Source organism: Octopus bimaculoides, unplaced genomic scaffold (assembly GCF_046866305.1).
Source record: "Octopus bimaculoides isolate indiv1 unplaced genomic scaffold, ASM4686630v1 contig105, whole genome shotgun sequence".
Classification (NCBI taxonomy): Eukaryota; Metazoa; Mollusca; class Cephalopoda; order Octopoda; family Octopodidae; genus Octopus; species Octopus bimaculoides.
The window spans coordinates 2172-22446 of NW_028315355.1; the positions used below are offsets into that span (position 1 = coordinate 2172).

Genomic DNA, 20275 nt, shown 5'->3' on the forward strand with positions numbered 1-20275 from the left:
ACAAACAAAAACTAACTTGCTAGTTAACCTGCCTTTGATGTTGCTGCACCTCTTATGTGTCCATAGCTTGCACCGGGTACATCTTATAGAGTTACTACCTACTCCTTTTCTACATACTGAGCAGGGCCATCTACCTGAAGGGGTTTGTGTTTTATCTACCTTCCTACTTATTAGGCCCTTCAATTCTAGACCTTGCTTCCACACCTGAAACTTCTCCTCTAGTTCTGATAGTGACTCCGCAATTAGGGCAAGGTCATCAGCATAGAGGAGCTCCCAGGGGCAACCTGTCTTGAACTCCTCTGTGATTGCCTGGAGGACTATGGTAAATAATAGGGGGCTGAGGACGGAACCTTGGTGGACCCCTACCTCTACCCGGAATTCATTGCTGTACTCATTTCCAACCCTCACCTTACTGGCAGCATCTCTGTACATGGCTCGCACAGCTCTCACTAACCATTCTTCTATCCCAAGTTTCCTCATTGACCACCAGATAAGGGATCGGGGGACCCTGTCAAAGGCTTTCTCCATGTTAACGAAAGCCAGGTACAGAGGTTTATCCTTAGCTAGGTATTTCTCCTGCAACTGTCTCACTAGAAATAAGGCATCAGTAGTGCTTTTACCTGGCACGAACCCAAACTGCATCTCATTTAATTGATTCGCTCCCTAATTAGTTGGGCTATGACCCTCTCTGTAACTTTCATAACCTGATCTAACAGCTTGATGCCTCTGTAATTATTTGTTTCTAAAGCGTCCCCTTTACCTTTGTAGCAGTTGACTATGATGCTGCTACACCAGTCATTGGGTATGACTCCTTCGTGTATCACCTGGTTCGTAATACGGGTGACTAGGCTATAGCCAACACTGCCAGATATTTTGAGCATCTCTGCAGTGATTCCTGATGGGCCGGGGGCTTTCCCGGTCTTCATACTCTTAATTGCTTTATCTACCCTGGTACTATCAACTCGGATAGCTGGTCCCTCTATTGGGTCGACATACGGCAGGCTCTCTTTCTCCCATTCATTCTCTTTATTAAGCAATCTATCGTAGTGGCATCTCCAGACCTCTTTCTTTGCAGCCTCATTTAGTGCAAGCGTACCATCATCCATGCGAACACATTTCTCTCCTACAACATCACTATTCTCTCTCCTACACTGTCTTGCAACACGAAATACCTCGAGTCTTTGGTCCTCACGGCGCAGAACATTGGCAAATCTTTCCTTATCTGCTTCCCCTCTGGCTAAATAAACCTGTCGCCTAGCCTCCCTTCTGGCACATTGGTACAATTCCCTGCTACCACCGTTCTTCCAGTCCTTCCAAGCCTGTTTCTTTTGTCTAATAGCCCTGTCTACCTCCTTGTTCCACCACCACGTTACTCTGGGTTGGGAGGGGACCTTACACCACCCACAAATCTGGTCGGTGGCTTTCAACAGGTTGTCCCGCAGAAATCTCCAATTGTCTTCCACGTTGTATGATGCTTTTTAGCCCATTTCACACACCTGCTGTAAAGCGGTTGGCATTTGGAAGGGCATCCAGCTGTAGAAACCTTGCCAAATCAATTTGAGCGTGGTGCAGCCTCTTAGCTTGCCAGTCCTCAGTCAAACCGTCCATGGGAAGCAGAATTAAATGATGATGCTTTATTCACAATTTTATAAACTTGTCTCTCACGCTTCCCCTCTTTTTCTCTCTTGTTCTTCACTTTTCCCTTCAACCAATCACATGAAGAAGGCATTACAGTCAGACGAAATAACTAAGGAATAAGACTGAGTTAAAAAGAATTCCACGTTTCACTCGCAGCCTCCCCGACTTCAGCCAATCACATGACAGCCTCACGAATGGGCTGAGTAACGGAGGAAGAAGCAGAATTATTATAAGATTGAATTTTCGTTACCAACCCGGCTGAAACTGGCTCTGGCTCCAACTACAAATGTTGTGTTGTTTTTAGAAGTTCTCAATTAAAATCTCCCACCATACCTTAGTCACGTTCTGTTCCTAAAACTGGCTGAATGATAACTGAGTTATTCAACACAGAGCATCTCGAAATAAATGCACCACTGGGAATGATGTATATTGGCTAATACTGGGTTGGGTACACAAGAAAGTTTTAATATAGAGTTGCACATATTAGTGGATGATCAGTTTGTAATTCTGGATCATTTCCTTGTATCCAGAATAATGTGGCTCCTGGCCTTGCCCGGTTCCATGGTGGTAATGTAAAAAGCATCCTGAAAACTATTTATTTATTTACTTATATATTTATTCATTTATTTATTTATGTATTTATTAATTTATATATATATATTTTTTATTTATCTATATTTTTATTTATTTATTTATTTATATATATATATATATATTTATTTATATGGTGTGGCTCCTGGCCTTGCCCAGTTGCTCCCAAGATGTCCAGCCGATGCCAGCAGACAAAATGGATGGTAAATGAGGATAGAATTTATCTATTTTGTATTGTTATTTTGTCTTTTTCGGGATTTGTGGTTTTATTGTCTAATCTTTTTTTCTTTTTTTTTTTTTTTCTTTGTCTTTGCAGCTTTTCCACATAGATGTTGGTATCATCATCATCATCATCATCATCGTTTAACGTCCGCTTTCCATGCTAGCATGGGTTGGACGATTTGACTGAGGACTGGTGAAACCGGATGGCAACACCAGGCTCCAGTCTGATTTGGCAGAGTTTCTACAGCTGGATGCCCTTCCTAACGCCAACCACTCAGAGAGTGTAGTGGGTGCTTTTACGTGTCACCTGCACGAAAACGGCCACGCTCGAAATGGTGTCTTTTATGTACCACCCGCACAAGCCAGTCCAGGGGCACTGGCAACGATCTCGCTCGAAAATCCTACAGGAGCCAGTCAGGCGGTACTGGCAACGGCCACGCTCAAAATGGTGCATCTCATGTGCCACCCGCACAAGAACCAGTCCAGGGGCACTGGCAACGATCTTACTTGGCTTGCCGGGTCTTCTCACGCACAGCCCATTTCCAAAGGTCTCGGTCCGTAGTCATCGCCTCGGTGAGGCCCAATGTACGAAGGTCTTGCCTCACCACCTCAGCCCAGGTCTTCCTGGGCCTACCTCTTCCACGGGTTCCCTCAACTGTTAGGGTGTGGCACTTTTTCACGCAGCTATCCTCCTCCATTCTCACCACATGTCCATACCAGCGCAATCGTCTCTCTTGCACGCCACAACTGATGCTTCTAATGTTCAGCTTTTCTCTCAAGATACTTACACTCTGACGGGTATTCACATTGACATTACACATCCAACGGAGCATACTGGCTTCATTCCTTGCGAGCTTACGTATGTCCTCAGCAGTTACAGCCCATGTTTCACTGCCATGTAGCATGGTTGTTCGTACGCATGCGTCATACAGTCTGCCTTTTACTCTGAGTGAGAGTCCCTTTGTCGCCAGCAGGGGTAAGAGCTCTCTAAACTTTGCCCAGGCTATTCTTATTCTAGCAGCTACACTTTCAGCGCACCCACCCCCACTACTAACTTGGTCGCCCAGATAGCGGAAGCTATCGACTACCTCTAGTTTTTCACCCTGGAATGAGATAGAAGTTGTTTCCTGTTTGTTTGCAGTCTTTATTGCACCTGAACATCTGCCACAAACAAAAACTAACTTGCTAGTTAACCTGCCTTTGATGTTGCTGCACCTCTTATGTGTCCATAGCTTGCACCGGGTACATCTTATAGAGTTACTACCTACTCCTTTTCTACATACTGAGCAGGGCCATCTACCTGAAGGGGTTTGTGTTTTATCTACCTTCCTACTTATTAGGCCCTTCAATTCTAGACCTTGCTTCCACACCTGAAACTTCTCCTCTAGTTCTGATAGTGACTCCGCAATTAGGGCAAGGTCATCAGCATAGAGGAGCTCCCAGGGGCAACCTGTCTTGAACTCCTCTGTGATTGCCTGGAGGACTATGGTAAATAATAGGGGGCTGAGGACGGAACCTTGGTGGACCCCTACCTCTACCCGGAATTCATTGCTGTACTCATTTCCAACCCTCACCTTACTGGCAGCATCTCTGTACATGGCTCGCACAGCTCTCACTAACCATTCTTCTATCCCAAGTTTCCTCATTGACCACCAGATAAGGGATCGGGGGACCCTGTCAAAGGCTTTCTCCATGTCAACGAAAGCCAGGTACAGAGGTTTATCCTTAGCTAGGTATTTCTCTTGCAACTGTCTCACTAGAAATAAGGCATCAGTAGTGCTTTTACCTGGCACGAACCCAAACTGCATCTCATCTAAATTGATTCGCTCCCTAATTAGTTGGGCTATGACCCTCTCTGTAACTTTCATAACCTGATCTAACAGCTTGATGCCTCTGTAATTATTTGTATCTAAAGCGTCCCCTTTACCTTTGTAGCAGTTGACTATGATGCTGCTACACCAGTCATAGGGTATGACTCCTTCGTGTATCACCTGGTTCGTAATACGGGTGACTAGGCTATAGCCAACACTGCCAGATATTTTGAGCATCTCTGCAGTGATTCCTGATGGGCCGGGGGGGGGGGGGGGTATACATTACATAAATGTGTATGTGCGTGTGTGTGTACAACATGTCCATATACGCATGCATATATACACAGACTGAGAGAAGAAGAAGAGGAGAAGGGGAGTTAGCTGCCTGCTTATATTTGTACTGATGATGTTATTGAAATTACAATAATTATTATTCTTATTAATCTCCCTTCCAACATTCTTGCCTCCTGTTTTCATTTCTTCCTTATTCCTCCTCTTCCTCCCCATCATACCACAACCTCTGACCCCTTGCTGCTTCTCCTTAACCATTTATAGACACGCTCGTGCACATAGACGTCATCTGCCAAATTTCTTTTCTGCTGTGGTGGCGGCAGTGCTGGTGTTGTCCTTTTCTCTCACTATCAGCTTGGTGTAATAATATTTTTCCTTCATAAATGGTAGCTGACCGCACCATACAGTAAGGTTTTAGCAAAGTTGTATTGGAATAATGGGGCTGGGGAGCAGGACATCTTTAAAAATGTGTGTGTGCATGCGTCTTTCTGTAAAAATATATACAAGTTGGGGGGGGGCCAAAGGTCATGTGCCAAGATTAAGACTCTAATATCTCTATTGCACATTTCAAAAACAACCCATTTATATTTAATTAGAAAGCAAAACAAATTAGCAAATGTCTGTAGCTTTTATTCTTCGTTGCATGAGGAATATCAACTCCCTGTGACAATGTGTGCACAAATTTCTTTGGACTTTTTTTCTTTTTAAAGCCTCTTTCTGACAGAGACATCTCGGTGGTGAGGGGTCCACTTTGCTATGTGTTGGGCACACCGTATTGCATGAACTTCTCGAACAAATTGACCGGCCGTTGTATGCGATGTTGCTTTTTCTCACGATGCTTTTGGTTGGAGATGTCCACAACTGTTCTGTTCTGTTTTGTTGCACCATCGCAACCAGACTGAAAAACAAGTCCAATGTGCTCCGGAATTGTCAAAGACGCGTTTCAGTTTTTCTAAAATGGAGTGAAATAAAATAATAATAATAATGATTTCTTGTTACTCTTATCAAACTCATTGGGCCCCAGGTTAAGCTAAACTCTCCTTATTCTCCCCACCAAAGTGAGGGAGTTTGTGTGTGCTCAATGTTTTCCCATTAGATAGTCTGGTAGGTCTGTTGTCCCTTCATTTAGTTCCTTAGCCATCATAACTGCCCCCGTTTCTCTCTCTCTCTCTCTCTCTGCCTCTTCAGTATGTATGTGTTGGGGGAGTCTGTAATGTCGTCATGGTTACTGTTTTTTTTTTCGTTTGTTTTTTCACCACCACAGCTTTACTATTAACAATATTTCAGTCGCATTTTTAAATCTGATAATTTCAGGGCAGGAAACTCATGATTGTCACCTCATCCCTCCCTCCCTCCTTATTTCTAATATCTTTCTAAATTCTGTTGCTACAACTACTTTGACGACCACCACCACCACCCACAAGTACTGCTACTACTACTACTACTACTGTCATGTCTCTGAATCGGCAGAGCGTCAGACAAAAGGTGCTTTATGGGTAGGTAAGTCTGTTTCCCTTGCTAGCTTTGAATCTGTCAAAATACAGGATGGGCCCAAAGTCACACACTGAGACCCCCCTCTCCCCCATATTTCAAAAACAGCACTTTATGGTTAATTACAACACAAAACTAATTAGGAAATGTCAACATCCTGATTACAAGGGTTCGAAACATTCACCATTTGCAGATTTTTTTATTGTTTGTTGTACAAGGAACAGAATTTCCTGCAGAGATCTTTGCACAGGTAGGGGAGGGGGCAACCATTGGTATTTGTCCTGCACACTGCATGTTGCATGGACTCTTTGCACTAATCAGGCGCAGGCTGTGTGGTAAAGAAGCTTGCTTTCCAACCACATGGTTCCTGGTTCAGTCCCACTGTGTGGCACTTTAAATAAGTGTCCACTAAGCCTCGGGCCAACCAAAGCCTTGCGAGTGGATTTGGTTGACAGAAACTGAAAGAAGCCCGTCGTGTGTATATATATATATATATATGTGTGTATGTACATGTGAGTGTATCTGTCTGTCCCTGCCACCATTGTTTGATAGCCGATGGTGTGTTTACGTCCCCCGTAACTTAGCAGTTTGGCAAAAGAGATAGAATAAGTACTAGGCTTAGAAAAAATAATTCCTAGAGTCAATTTGTTCGACTGAGAGGCAGTGCTCCAGCATGGCTGCAGTCATGTGACTGAAACAAATAAAACAATAATCGACCAACAGTGTTTCAATGTTACACAAAATAATAATGATGATTAATAGTAGTATAAGATGTTATATTTTCGTGTGTGACTTTTGGCCCACCCTGTACCCAGAAATATGACCACCACCACAAAAAATAATAATTTTTTTTGCTATTGAAGTATCGAACGGGGTAGACAACTCTAGATATGTTTTGCTCTTATTTGACCTCCGTGAATTACAGCTTGTTTTTGCCAGATGGTAAGATGCATCTGTATACACACACATGTACATACATGCTGCTGCATGCAGATAGAGAGATTTGTAAGCCTAATACTTATTCTCTTTTGCCGAAACCACTAAGTTACGGGGACGTAAACACACCAGCATCGATTGTCAAGCGATGGTGGGGGGACAAACACAGACACACAAACACACCTACATATTTTGAGGGAGGGGAGTAGTCGATTATGTTGACCCCCTAGCGTTTTAATTACCCTAACCCTTATAGGTTGAAAGGAACAGTCGACATCGGCGGAATTTGAACTCAGAACGTAAAGACGGACTGAACACCGTTAAGCACTTTCTCCGGCGTGCTAACGATTCTGCCTTTAAAAATAATAATAATGTTCGTAATCCTTTCAATTATACGCATGGGCGGGGGCAGTTAATTACGTTGACCCCTCAATGTTCGTCTTTTAATTAATAATCGGTCCCAGAAGGATCTTAGAAGCTAAAACACATTCGTCCAGCGAAATAAAGATTCTGATCGCAGAGAAACAAAGGGAAGTAACTCGGAGAAGCCAGAGTAAAATAGAGACGTTACAGATAGATGGCGCTGGTGTTTGTTGTTGGTTTGTCATAGCAATGGCGGTGAAGATGGCGGTAGGAACTCGTTAAAATTACTCTTTTCCTTGTTTCAGTCCTTTTGACTGCGTCCAAGCTGGAGCACCGCCTTTATAGTCGGTCAAATCGACCGCAGGACTTACTCTTTGTAAGCCTGGTACTTATTCTATCGGTCTCTTTTGCCGAAACCGCTAATTTACGTTGACGTAAACACACCAGCATCGGTTGTCAAGCGATGTTGGGAGGTGGGGACAAACAGACACACAAACATACATATATACAACGGGCTTCTTTCAGTTTCCGCCTACCAAATCCACTCCTTACGGTCTTTATTTCTTTCTCTGTCTTATTTCTTTGACCGGTTTCAGTCAGTATTTGTATCCGCCATCACTTGTTTACAACCCCAGGACCAGACATTTTATTTTCTTTTCGATAATTTATTAAGTTTGATTCGTTCGACGAAAACCGTTCACAGGGAACACGTCTGTGGAATGCACAGCCACTTAAACATTAATTTCACCGTGCCCCAGTCCACTTACCTGGCAAAAATCACTTACACCTGTAATTCAAAGGGACCAGCCTTGTCACATTGTATTTCTTTGTAAATTACGTGAAGAAGACGTGTCTGCGGAGTACTGAGCCACTTGCATGCTAATTTTCTGTTGATTGAATTGTAATCGATATGTCACTTTCGCTTCATACTGTTTTATTGACCTTGAAAAATAAAGCTGACAAATATATACACATACATTACTAGATTCATAATATATACACATACATACATTACTCCATTCATAATACACATACACCTTACTAGATTCATAATATACATACACTACTAGATTCATAATATATACACACACACTCTCACTACTAGATTTATAATATATACACACAAGCATATACATTACTCGATTCATAATATTTACACACACACACACACACACATTACTAGATTCATAATATATACACACAAGCACATACATTACTAGATTCATAATATATACATACATAACTCGATTCATAATATATGCACACACGTTGCTCGATTCATAATATGTACACACACCTTACTAGATTCATAATATATACACATACATACATTACTCGATTCATAATATATACACATACATACATTACTCCATTCATAATACACACACACCTTACTAGATTCATAATATATACACACACACTCTCACTACTAGATTTATAATATATACACACAAGCATATACATTACTCGATTCATAATATTTACACACACACACACACACACATTACTAGATTCATAATATATACACACAAGCACATACATTACTCAATTCATAATATATACACATACATTACTCGATTCATAATATATACACATATATTACGCTATTCATAATATATACACATACATTACTCGATTCATAATATATACACAGACATTATAGACACTAAATTATCATACTTAAATGTTGTAGAAACTTGAAAAATAAAGCTGACAAAGCCAGGATTCGAAATCACAAAGTAGATATAGTTTTATTTTATTTATCTCTTGACCACCAAACAGAATGGAAAATGCAGAGAGTTACCTCCCTTGAAACCAACGCGACAAGATCCAATTGTTCCCTAAGCATTTCCAAAATGTAATATTTATTTAATTATCGTAATTAAAAATATTATTTAATTACCTGGAAATAATAATAAAAAATGTGTAGGAAACCCGGTGTCTTTCCGATAACCAGAAAATCGAAAAATACGGGAGGAGTATGTTCAAAAAACAAAAAAAATGACGCCATTATAAGGCCTCCCCCCCTTAAAAATTTTTCCGGGTTTTGACACTTTAGCGACATCAAATCTCGAAAATCTTCTGGAGAAAATCTGGGGAACCGATGTCGCTAAAGTGTCAAAACTTAGAAAATTTTGACACTTTAGCGACATCGGTTCCCCAGATTTCCTCCAGAAGATTTTCGAGATTTGATGTCGCTAAAGTGTCAAAACCCGGAAAAATTTTTAAAGGAGGGGGGCCTTATAATGGCGTCGTTTTTTTTGTTTTTAGCTACTCCTCACCTATTGGTTATACTATTGACATTATTACCTTCCGCGCGTCCCACGATGGGATTTTCTGGATTAAGACTTGTTTTCTTCTTCCTGTTGCAGTCGATTCTTCTTCTTTGCATAATTTTTGTGGTTTTTATTTTATTTATTCAACAAAAAACATCTTTAAATGATTTTTTTTATTCGAGAAAAACATATTTTCGATGATAAAAAAGACTATGTAGACATTCTTTTATTTGTTTTCAGTCAATTGACTGCAGCCATGTCAGTCAAACCAATTCGACCCCAGGACATACACTTTGTAAGTCTAGTACCGTCTCTTTTTGCTAAACATACCAACATTGGTTGCCAAGCGATGGTGGAGAGACAAACATACACATAGATACGACAGGCTTCCTCCAGGCCTTGATTGGCCTGAGGCTATAAGTAGAAGACACTTTCCCATCGCTTGACAACCAATGTTGGTGTGTTTACGTCCCCCATAACTTAGCAGTTTAACAAGAGACCAATAGAATAATAAGTACTAGGCTTCAGAAGTCCCAGGGTTGATTTGCTCCAACATGGCCACAGTCAAAATAATTCACTACAGCTAGAATCCTTTTGTCCAAAGACGAAAGGGATCAGGACCACACAGCAGGTGGACCCACCAGTCAAATAAAAAAAAAGACAAACACTGTAAGTGGGAGGGTCAATACTTTTTTTTTTTTCCCTCTCAAAATAGAGTTGAAATTGAAATGATGAAGGAAGAGGTATGTATACATGATAGAAGGGGGGAGTGATTGGCATGGAGTGGATGGGAGGAAGAAGAAAAAGGACCCTTGACCACTAGTTGCTTCTGCTGTCACCTTCCATCAACCACTTACTAAGGTGCACTTAGACATCCACTAACCCAAACTGCTGTTACTACCACCACAACCAGTTACTATGGTAATGATCCAAGTTGTTAATGGTTACAACAGCTTCTGCTGTGCTTCACACTACTCCCACCACAACTACTAACCTCTCCCTCGCTAGATATAGTGACCAATCAACCCTTCCGTTCTAATTGCTTTGAATAAAGAATGAAAAAAAAAAACAATAGATTAAAATGCTAGATATTCCCCTCTAAGACGAGATGGCCATGGTTGGAACACTGCCCCAGAGTTAAAACTACCACTGACTTTTATTACAGAAGTTACATCCATAACGAGAGAAGAAGTAATTAAGTATGAAGGTTCATTTGAAGAGAACGAACCCAACAAAGGTAAATTAAATGAGAAAGAAGGTTTAGAAATTAAAATAAATTGCAATAGTGGGGGGGACAACCTTGGATAGGTTTCAGTGTTATTGACCTCCTCAAGCAACCAGACAATAACTAAGATCACACAAGATTTATACATATACATTTAGATATATATATACACACAAAACGGGGTCTCTTCCTGCCAAGGGTTCCAGATGAGACTACTTCACGGCAGGTGAGAGCAGCAGTGATCAGACTCTCTCATGTTCCAAATAATAGTGTAGCACAGGCAACGGTGGTGCCCCAGCATGACCACAGCTTTAAATATGTTTAAAGACTAGAGATATACATGTGCAATGAAGTATGTGTGCACAGAATTTATATATCTCGCACCATGCACACACAATGTAATTCCGTGTGCACTCAAATCTCTATCTGCATGCAGCAGCATGTATGTACATGTGTGTGTATACAGATGCATCTTACCATCTGGCAAAAACAAGCTGTAATTCACGGAGGTCAAATAAGAGCAAAACATATCTAGAGTTGTCTACCCCGTTCGATACTTCAATAGCAAAAAAAATTATTATTTTTTGTGGTGGTGGTCATATTTCTGGGTACAGGGTGGGCCAAAAGTCACACACGAAAATATAACATCTTATACTACTATTAATCATCATTATTATTTTGTGTAACATTGAAACACTGTTGGTCGATTATTGTTTTATTTGTTTCAGTCACATGACTGCAGCCATGCTGGAGCACTGCCTCTCAGTCGAACAAATTGACTCTAGGAATTATTTTTTCTAAGCCTAGTACTTATTCTATCTCTTTTGCCAAACTGCTAAGTTACGGGGGACGTAAACACACCATCGGCTATCAAACAATGGTGGCAGGGACAGACAGATACACTCACATGTACATACACACATATATATATATATATATACACACGACGGGCTTCTTTCAGTTTCTGTCAACCAAATCCACTCGCAAGGCTTTGGTTGGCCCGAGGCTTAGTGGACACTTATTTAAAGTGCCACACAGTGGGACTGAACCAGGAACCATGTGGTTGGAAAGCAAGCTTCTTTACCACACAGCCTGCGCCTGATTAGTGCAAAGAGTCCATGCAACATGCAGTGTGCAGGACAAATACCAATGGTTGCCCCCTCCCCTACCTGTGCAAAGATCTCTGCAGGAAATTCTGTTCCTTGTACAACAAACAATAAAAAAATCTGCAAATGGTGAATGTTTCGAACCCTTGTAATCAGGATGTTGACATTTCCTAATTAGTTTTGTGTTGTAATTAACCATAAAGTGCTGTTTTTGAAATATGGGGGAGAGGGGGGTCTCAGTGTGTGACTTTGGGCCCATCCTGTATTTTGACAGATTCAAAGCTAGCAAGGGAAACAGACTTACCTACCCATAAAGCACCTTTTGTCTGACGCTCTGCCGATTCAGAGACATGACAGTAGTAGTAGTAGTAGTAGCAGTACTTGTGGGTGGTGGTGGTGGTCGTCAAAGTAGTTGTAGCAACAGAATTTAGAAAGATATTAGAAATAAGGAGGGAGGGAGGGATGAGGTGACAATCATGAGTTTCCTGCCCTGAAATTATCAGATTTAAAAATGCGACTGAAATATTGTTAATAGTAAAGCTGTGGTGGTGAAAAAACAAACGAAAAAAAAAACAGTAACCATGACGACATTACAGACTCCCCCAACACATACATACTGAAGAGGCAGAGAGAGAGAGAGAGAGAGAAACGGGGGCAGTTATGATGGCTAAGGAACTAAATGAAGGGACAACAGACCTACCAGACTATCTAATGGGAAAACATTGAGCACACACAAACTCCCTCACTTTGGTGGGGAGAATAAGGAGAGTTTAATAAGAGTAACAAGAAATCATTATTATTATTATTTTATTTCACTCCATTTTAGAAAAACTGAAACGCGTCTTTGACAATTCCGGAGCACATTGGACTTGTTTTTCAGTCTGGTTGCGATGGTGCAACAAAACAGAACAGAACAGTTGTGGACATCTCCAACCAAAAGCATCGTGAGAAAAAGCAACATCGCATACAACGGCCGGTCAATTTGTTCGAGAAGTTCATGCAATACGGTGTGCCCAACACATAGCAAAGTGGACCCCTCACCACCGAGATGTCTCTGTCAGAAAGAGGCTTTAAAAAGAAAAAAAGTCCAAAGAAATTTGTGCACACATTGTCACAGGGAGTTGATATTCCTCATGCAACGAAGAATAAAAGCTACAGACATTTGCTAATTTGTTTTGCTTTCTAATTAAATATAAATGGGTTGTTTTTGAAATGTGCAATAGAGATATTAGAGTCTTAATCTTGGCACATGACCTTTGGCCCCCCCCCCAACTTGTATATATTTTTACAGAAAGACGCATGCACACACACATTTTTAAAGATGTCCTGCTCCCCAGCCCCATTATTCCAATACAACTTTGCTAAAACCTTACTGTATGGTGCGGTCAGCTACCATTTATGAAGGAAAAATATTATTACACCAAGCTGATAGTGAGAGAAAAGGACAACACCAGCACTGCCGCCACCACAGCAGAAAAGAAATTTGGCAGATGACGTCTATGTGCACGAGCGTGTCTATAAATGGTTAAGGAGAAGCAGCAAGGGGTCAGAGGTTGTGGTATGATGGGGAGGAAGAGGAGGAATAAGGAAGAAATGAAAACAGGAGGCAAGAATGTTGGAAGGGAGATTAATAAGAATAATAATTATTGTAATTTCAATAACATCATCAGTACAAATATAAGCAGGCAGCTAACTCTTCTTCTCTCAGTCTGTGTATATATGCATGCGTATATGGACATGTTGTACACGCACATACACATTTATGTAATGTATAATGTTATATATACCAACATCTATGTGGAAAAGCTGCAAAGAAAAAAAAAGAAAAAAAAATTAGACAATAAAACAATACAAAATAGATAAATTCTATCCTCATTTACCATCCATTTTGTCTGCTGGTATCGGCTGGACATCTTGGGAGCAACTGGGCAAGGCCAGGAGCCACACCATATAAATAAATATATATATATATATATATAAATAAATAAATAAATAAAAATATAGATAAATAAAAAATATATATATATAAATTAATAAATACATAAATAAATAAATGAATAAATATATAAGTAAATAAATAAATAGTGTTCAGGATGCTTTTTACATTACCACCATGGAACCGGGCAAGGCCAGGAGCCACATTATTCTGGATACAAGGAAATGATCCAGAATTACAAACTGATCATCCACTAATATGTGCAACTCTATATTAAAACTTTCTTGTGTACCCAACCCAGTATTAGCCAATATACATCATTCCCAGTGGTGCATTTATTTCGAGATGCTCTGTGTTGAATAACTCAGTTATCATTCAGCCAGTTTTAGGAACAGAACGTGACTAAGGTATGGTGGGAGATTTTAATTGAGAACTTCTAAAAACAACACAACATTTGTAGTTGGAGCCAGAGCCAGTTTCAGCCGGGCTGGTAACGAAAATTCAATCTTATAATAATTCTGCTTCTTCCTCCGTTACTCAGCCCATTCGTGAGGCTGTCATGTGATTGGCTGAAGTCAGGGAGGCTGGGAGTGAAACGTGGAATTCTTTTTAACTCAGTCTTATTCCTTAGTTATTTCGTCTGACTGTAATGCCTTCTTCATGTGATTGGTTGAAGGGAAAAGTGAAGAACAAGAGAGAAAAAGAGGGGAAGCGTGAGAGAGAAGTTTATAAAATTGTGAATAAAGCATCATCATTTAATTCTGCTTCCCATGGACGGTTTGACTGAGGACTGGCAAGCTAAGAGGCTGCACCACGCTCAAATTGATTTGGCAAGGTTTCTACAGCTGGATGCCCTTCCAAATGCCAACCGCTTTACAGCAGGTGTGTGAAATGGGCTAAAAAGCATCATACAACGTGGAAGACAATTGGAGATTTCTGCGGGACAACCTGTTGAAAGCCACCGACCAGATTTGTGGGTGGTGTAAGGTCCCCTCCCGACCCAGAGTAACGTGGTGGTGGAACAAGGAGGTAGACAGGGCTATTAGACAAAAGAAACAGGCTTGGAAGGACTGGAAGAACGGTGGTAGCAGGGAATTGTACCAATGTGCCAGAAGGGAGGCTAGGCGACAGGTTTATTTAGCCAGAGGGGAAGCAGATAAGGAAAGATTTGCCAATGTTCTGCGCCGTGAGGACCAAAGACTCGAGGTATTTCGGGTTGCAAGACAGTGTAGGAGAGAGAATAGTGATGTTGTAGGAGAGAAATGTGTTCGCATGGATGATGGTACGCTTGCACTAAATGAGGCTGCAAAGAAAGAGGTCTGGAGATGCCACTACGATAGATTGCTTAATAAAGAGAATGAATGGGAGAAAGAGAGCCTGCCGTATGTCGACCCAATAGAGGGACCAGCTATCCGAGTTGATAGTACCAGGGTAGATAAAGCAATTAAGAGTATGAAGACCGGGAAAGCCCCCGGCCCATCAGGAATCACTGCAGAGATGCTCAAAATATCTGGCAGTGTTGGCTATAGCCTAGTCACCCGTATTACGAACCAGGTGATACACGAAGGAGTCATACCCAATGACTGGTGTAGCAGCATCATAGTCAACTGCTACAAAGGTAAAGGGGACGCTTTAGATACAAATAATTACAGAGGCATCAAGCTGTTAGATCAGGTTATGAAAGTTACAGAGAGGGTCATAGCCCAACTAATTAGGGAGCGAATCAATTAAATGAGATGCAGTTTGGGTTCGTGCCAGGTAAAAGCACTACTGATGCCTTATTTCTAGTGAGACAGTTGCAGGAGAAATACCTAGCTAAGGATAAACCTCTGTACCTGGCTTTCGTTGACATGGGGAAAGCCTTTGACAGGGTCCCCCGATCCCTTATCTGGTGGTCAATGAGGAAACTTGGGATAGAAGAATGGTTAGTGAGAGCTGTGCGAGCCATGTACAGAGATGCTGCCAGTAAGGTGAGGGTTGGAAATGAGTACAGCAATGAATTCCGGGTAGAGGTAGGGGTCCACCAAGGTTCCGTCCTCAGCCCCCTATTATTTACCATAGTCCTCCAGGCAATCACAGAGGAGTTCAAGACAGGTTGCCCCTGGGAGCTCCTCTATGCTGATGACCTTGCCCTAATTGCGGAGTCACTATCAGAACTAGAGGAGAAGTTTCAGGTGTGGAAGCAAGGTCTAGAATTGAAGGGCCTAATAAGTAGGAAGGTAGATAAAACACAAACCCCTTCAGGTAGATGGCCCTGCTCAGTATGTAGAAAAGGAGTAGGTAGTAACTCTATAAGATGTACCCGGTGCAAGCTATGGACACATAAGAGGTGCAGCAACATCAAAGGCAGGTTAACTAGCAAGTTAGTTTTTGTTTGTGGCAGATGTTCAGGTGCAATAAAGACTGCAAACAAACAGGAAACAACTTCTATCTCATTCCAGGGTGAAAAACTAGAGGTAGTTGATAGCTTCCGCTATCTGGGCGACCAAGTTAGTAGTGGGGGTGGGTGCGCTGAAAGTGTAGCTGCTAGAATAAGAATAGCCTGGGCAAAGTTTAGAGAGCTCTTACCCCTGCTGGCGACAAAGGGACTCTCACTCAGACTAAAAGGCAGACTGTATGACGCATGCGTACGAACAACCATGCTACATGGCAGTGAAACATGGGCTGTAACTGCTGAGGACATACGTAAGCTCGCAAGGAATGAAGCCAGTATGCTCCGTTGGATGTGTAATGTCAATGTGAATACCCGTCAGAGTGTAAGTATCTTGAGAGAAAAGCTGAACATTAGAAGCATCAGTTGTGGCGTGCAAGAGAGACGATTGGGCTGGTATGGACATGTGGTGAGAATGGAGGAGGAGAGCTGCGTGAAAAAGTGCCACACCCTAACAGTTGAGGGAACCCGTGGAAGAGGTAGGCCCAGGAAGACCTGGGCTGAGGTGGTGAGGCAAGACCTTCGTACATTGGGCCTCACCGAGGCGATGACTACGGACCGAGACCTTTGGAAATGTGCTGTGCGTGAGAAGACCCGGCAAGCCAAGTAAGATCGTTGCCAGTGCCCCTGGACTGGTTCTTGTGCGGGTGGCACATGAGATGCACCATTTTGAGCGTGGCCGTTGCCAGTACCGCCTGACTGGCTCCTGTAGGATTTTCGAGCGAGATCGTTGCCAGTGCCCCTGGACTGGCTTGTGCGGGTGGCACATAAAAGACACCATTTCGAGCGTGGCCGTTTTCGTGCGGGTGACACGTAAAAGCACCCACTACACTCTCTGAGTGGTTGGCGTTAGGAAGGGCATCCAGCTGTAGAAACTCTGCCAAATCGGGCTGGAGCCTGGTGTTGCCATCCGGTTTCACCAGTCCTCAGTCAAATCGTCCAACCCATGCTAGCATGGAAAGCAGACGTTAAACGATGATGATGATGATATATATATATATATATATATATATATATATATATATATATATACATACATACATACATACATGTGTGAGCATGTATTGTACACGCCAGTAATCTAAAAATGTATTCCAACAGACAAGGTAACTCTCATGGAAGTAGGCAACCGAAATATAATGCTTTCAAAAACTAAACCTTTTCCAGGTGTCTTTGGACAAACTTAATCTTCTTGAGACTCTTAAGGAACTGAGAGAGATGAACACGAATTTGAGACTTTTGATTAGCAACACTGATGAACTCACTCGCTCCACACAAGAGGAAAAGAAGAGAAAGAACAATCCCTGCAACAGCTCAATCAACATTTGTCCAAATTATGCACCACTCTTCATTCTTTACCACATAATAATTGCTTAAATGAAAATCCACCTAAAGATGATACACAAGATAGAAGCCCATCCCCCTCCACTATCAATTAAAAACCGCATTATACACATATAGAATGAAAAACTTAAAGCCAGAAAGGTTACTTTCTGGAACATCATCAAAAACAAGCACAAGGCAGAAATTTATGAACACTGGTTAAATTCTGCCTCATAAACTCCAAATTAAACGTATTCCAAACGAACAGGACCAACAAAGACAATTATGGGAGAAACTAACACTTGGAAAACATGAAGACAGAAATAGAACTGCTTAAGCTTAGAGCGCTGAGCAATGAAGAAAAATTGAAGAACATGGATGAGGAAATCTACAACGAATTAAAGAAACATTGAGATGGTCAACGCTTGGAAAGTGTCTTTAAACTGTGGCAAACAACTTGTGAAGCTGAAGAAACAAACTCGCTACAAGGCTGGCAAAGACAAAGCAATTTGTTTATTAACTACGAAACACAGTTCATCGTAGAATAGGCATCGGATAAGCCCTTGCTGAAGGAAAATAAACCAAAAACATACACAGAAATGAACCCAAGCTTATCGAACACAAACCAGAGACGGACAAGGGGAGGCAACTCCACCGACCTTACATCCCCAAATAACTTAGAAACAACAATCAGGAATTCAGCCGACAACAGAGAATCTGGACGGAATCTACTTGGCATCCTACAAAGAAATCATAGGTTCCATGGAAACGTCGAGACGAAGCAAAACTTTTGCGAACCAATCCACCCCACATCATCTCACAATAAATGGAAGAATTTACCTTCGAGACTTGGTTACTTCGATCAGAGAGGGTGGGTCGATTCTGGATTGTCGAATGCTTTTCATAGACTTCGTTTAAATATATCTTGCTAGACATCAATCCGTCCCTTGTCACACTCAATCAGTAAAGCTAGCTGCGTGTCTTTAGCCGCAGGTATACGTACGAAATGTATGGGGGGTTTTTTCTCATGTTCCTTTCTTTCTTTTACTTGTTTCATTCATTAGACTGCGGCCATGCTGGAGCAGCGCCTTAAAGTTTTTTTTATATAATATATACTAGCCTCCCTCTTTCACACGATGCTACACACAGCATATATGTTTGTATATATATATATACACCAGCTGCCTTAACTCGTACAAGTCAGTGGATCAGTGGGTATAAGCAGGTGTGTGAAATGGGCTAAAAAGCTTGGTTCATCTGTCACATGGGTCCTCTCGCAACATTTATACTGTCCACTTAGGATACACCGACCTAACCTCTGGCCAGAACCTAACGCCAATTTCCCTGAACTCTTGCGGGGTCACCATGTCTGTCCCAAGCGAAAGCCCAAAAGCAAAAGTCATACGCACTAGTTGTCCTTCTGCTCACATGTCTGTCTTACTTGCAAGGCCCCTTGACCGTTCATACGTCATCACTTACCTTATACTTCCAGCCTATCCCACCATCTTTGTCATATATTATGTGTAGTAAGAGGCTTGCTTCCCAACCACATGGTTCTGGGTTCAGTCTCACTGCGTGCCACCTTGAGCAAGTGTCTTCTGCTATAGTCTCAAGCCGACCAAAGCCTTGTGAGTGGTTTTGGTGGATGGAAACTGAAAGAAGCCCATCGAATATATATGTGTGTGTGTGTCTCCTCATGTCTGTGTGTCTGTCTCCCATCACTGCTTGATAACTGGTGTTGGTGTTTATGCTCCTATAACCTAGCAGTTCAGCAAAGCAGACCAAAATAAGTGCTGGATTCGATTCATTCGACTAAAACAGAATTTTTCAAGGCCATCACTTAGGGGCCGGTGTCGGTTTTTTGACATCCCTATAATGTAGTGGTTTTGTAAAAGGAGATTTATAAAAAAAAGAAAGAAACACCTCCTGTGTTCATAATGTCTACATACATACACACTCACACAAACATGTATATGGGCATACACACACAAACATATATGTGCATGTACGTACTCATATGTATACACATATCCACACTCCAAACACTATTATGACAACTTACTGATTGTCCTCCAAGTAAATGCATAAACTACGGTTTAAGCAACATATTACCTGCCTCTGGACGCCCTCTTCCCATGACGGTACCCATACAGGTGATCCCCAGGAGTGCCTCCGGATTTAAACATCCCCTGGTTGCTTGGATGCTTCAGACTACCCCTGAAGGATTGAGGCAAACCTACCACTTACCTATATATATATATACATATATATATATATATACATACATGTGTGAGCATGTATTGTACACGCCAGTAATCTAAAAATGTATTCCAACAGACAAGGTAAGTCTCATGGAACTAGGCAACCGAAATATAATGCTTTCAAAAACTAAACCTTTTCCAGGTGTCTTTGGACAAACTTAATCTTCTTGAGACGAAGAGACTCTTAAGGAATGAAGAGACTCTTAAGGAACTGAGAGAGATGAACACGAATTTGAGACTTTTGATTAGCAACACTGATGAACTCACTCGCTCCACACAAGAGGAAAAGAAGAGAAAGAACAATCCCTGCAACAGCTCAATCAACATTTGTCCAAATTATGCACCACTCTTCATTCTTTACCACATAATAATTG

At 41.6% G+C, this 20275-nt stretch overlaps 1 protein-coding gene and 1 long non-coding RNA gene across 8 annotated transcripts in view; one reads left to right on the forward strand and one right to left on the reverse strand.

Annotated features, from left to right (window-relative positions):
• Nucleotides 1-4520: 4520 nt before the first annotated feature.
• On the forward strand, nucleotides 4521-13114 carry LOC149129213 (uncharacterized). Of its 3 annotated transcripts, none has more exons than XR_016240253.1 (5): nucleotides 4521-7610; nucleotides 9037-9201; nucleotides 9860-10288; nucleotides 10785-10856; nucleotides 12777-13114. It is a non-coding gene; the product is annotated as an uncharacterized LOC149129213 (long non-coding RNA). The 3 variants fall into 3 exon arrangements; XR_016240254.1 differs by having other exon boundaries at nucleotides 9126-9201; XR_016240255.1 differs by lacking the exon at nucleotides 9037-9201.
• Nucleotides 9778-20275, reverse strand: part of LOC149129214 (uncharacterized) — an 89508-nt gene continuing 79010 nt past the window's right edge. For 4 of the 5 annotated variants that reach the window (XM_089346707.1, XM_089346704.1, XM_089346705.1 and 1 more), the window contains one exon: nucleotides 9778-13756. The gene's annotated coding sequence lies outside the window, so the exon portion shown is untranslated. The remainder of the gene's footprint in view (nucleotides 13757-20275) is intronic. The other variant, XM_089346708.1, reaches the window with a different exon arrangement.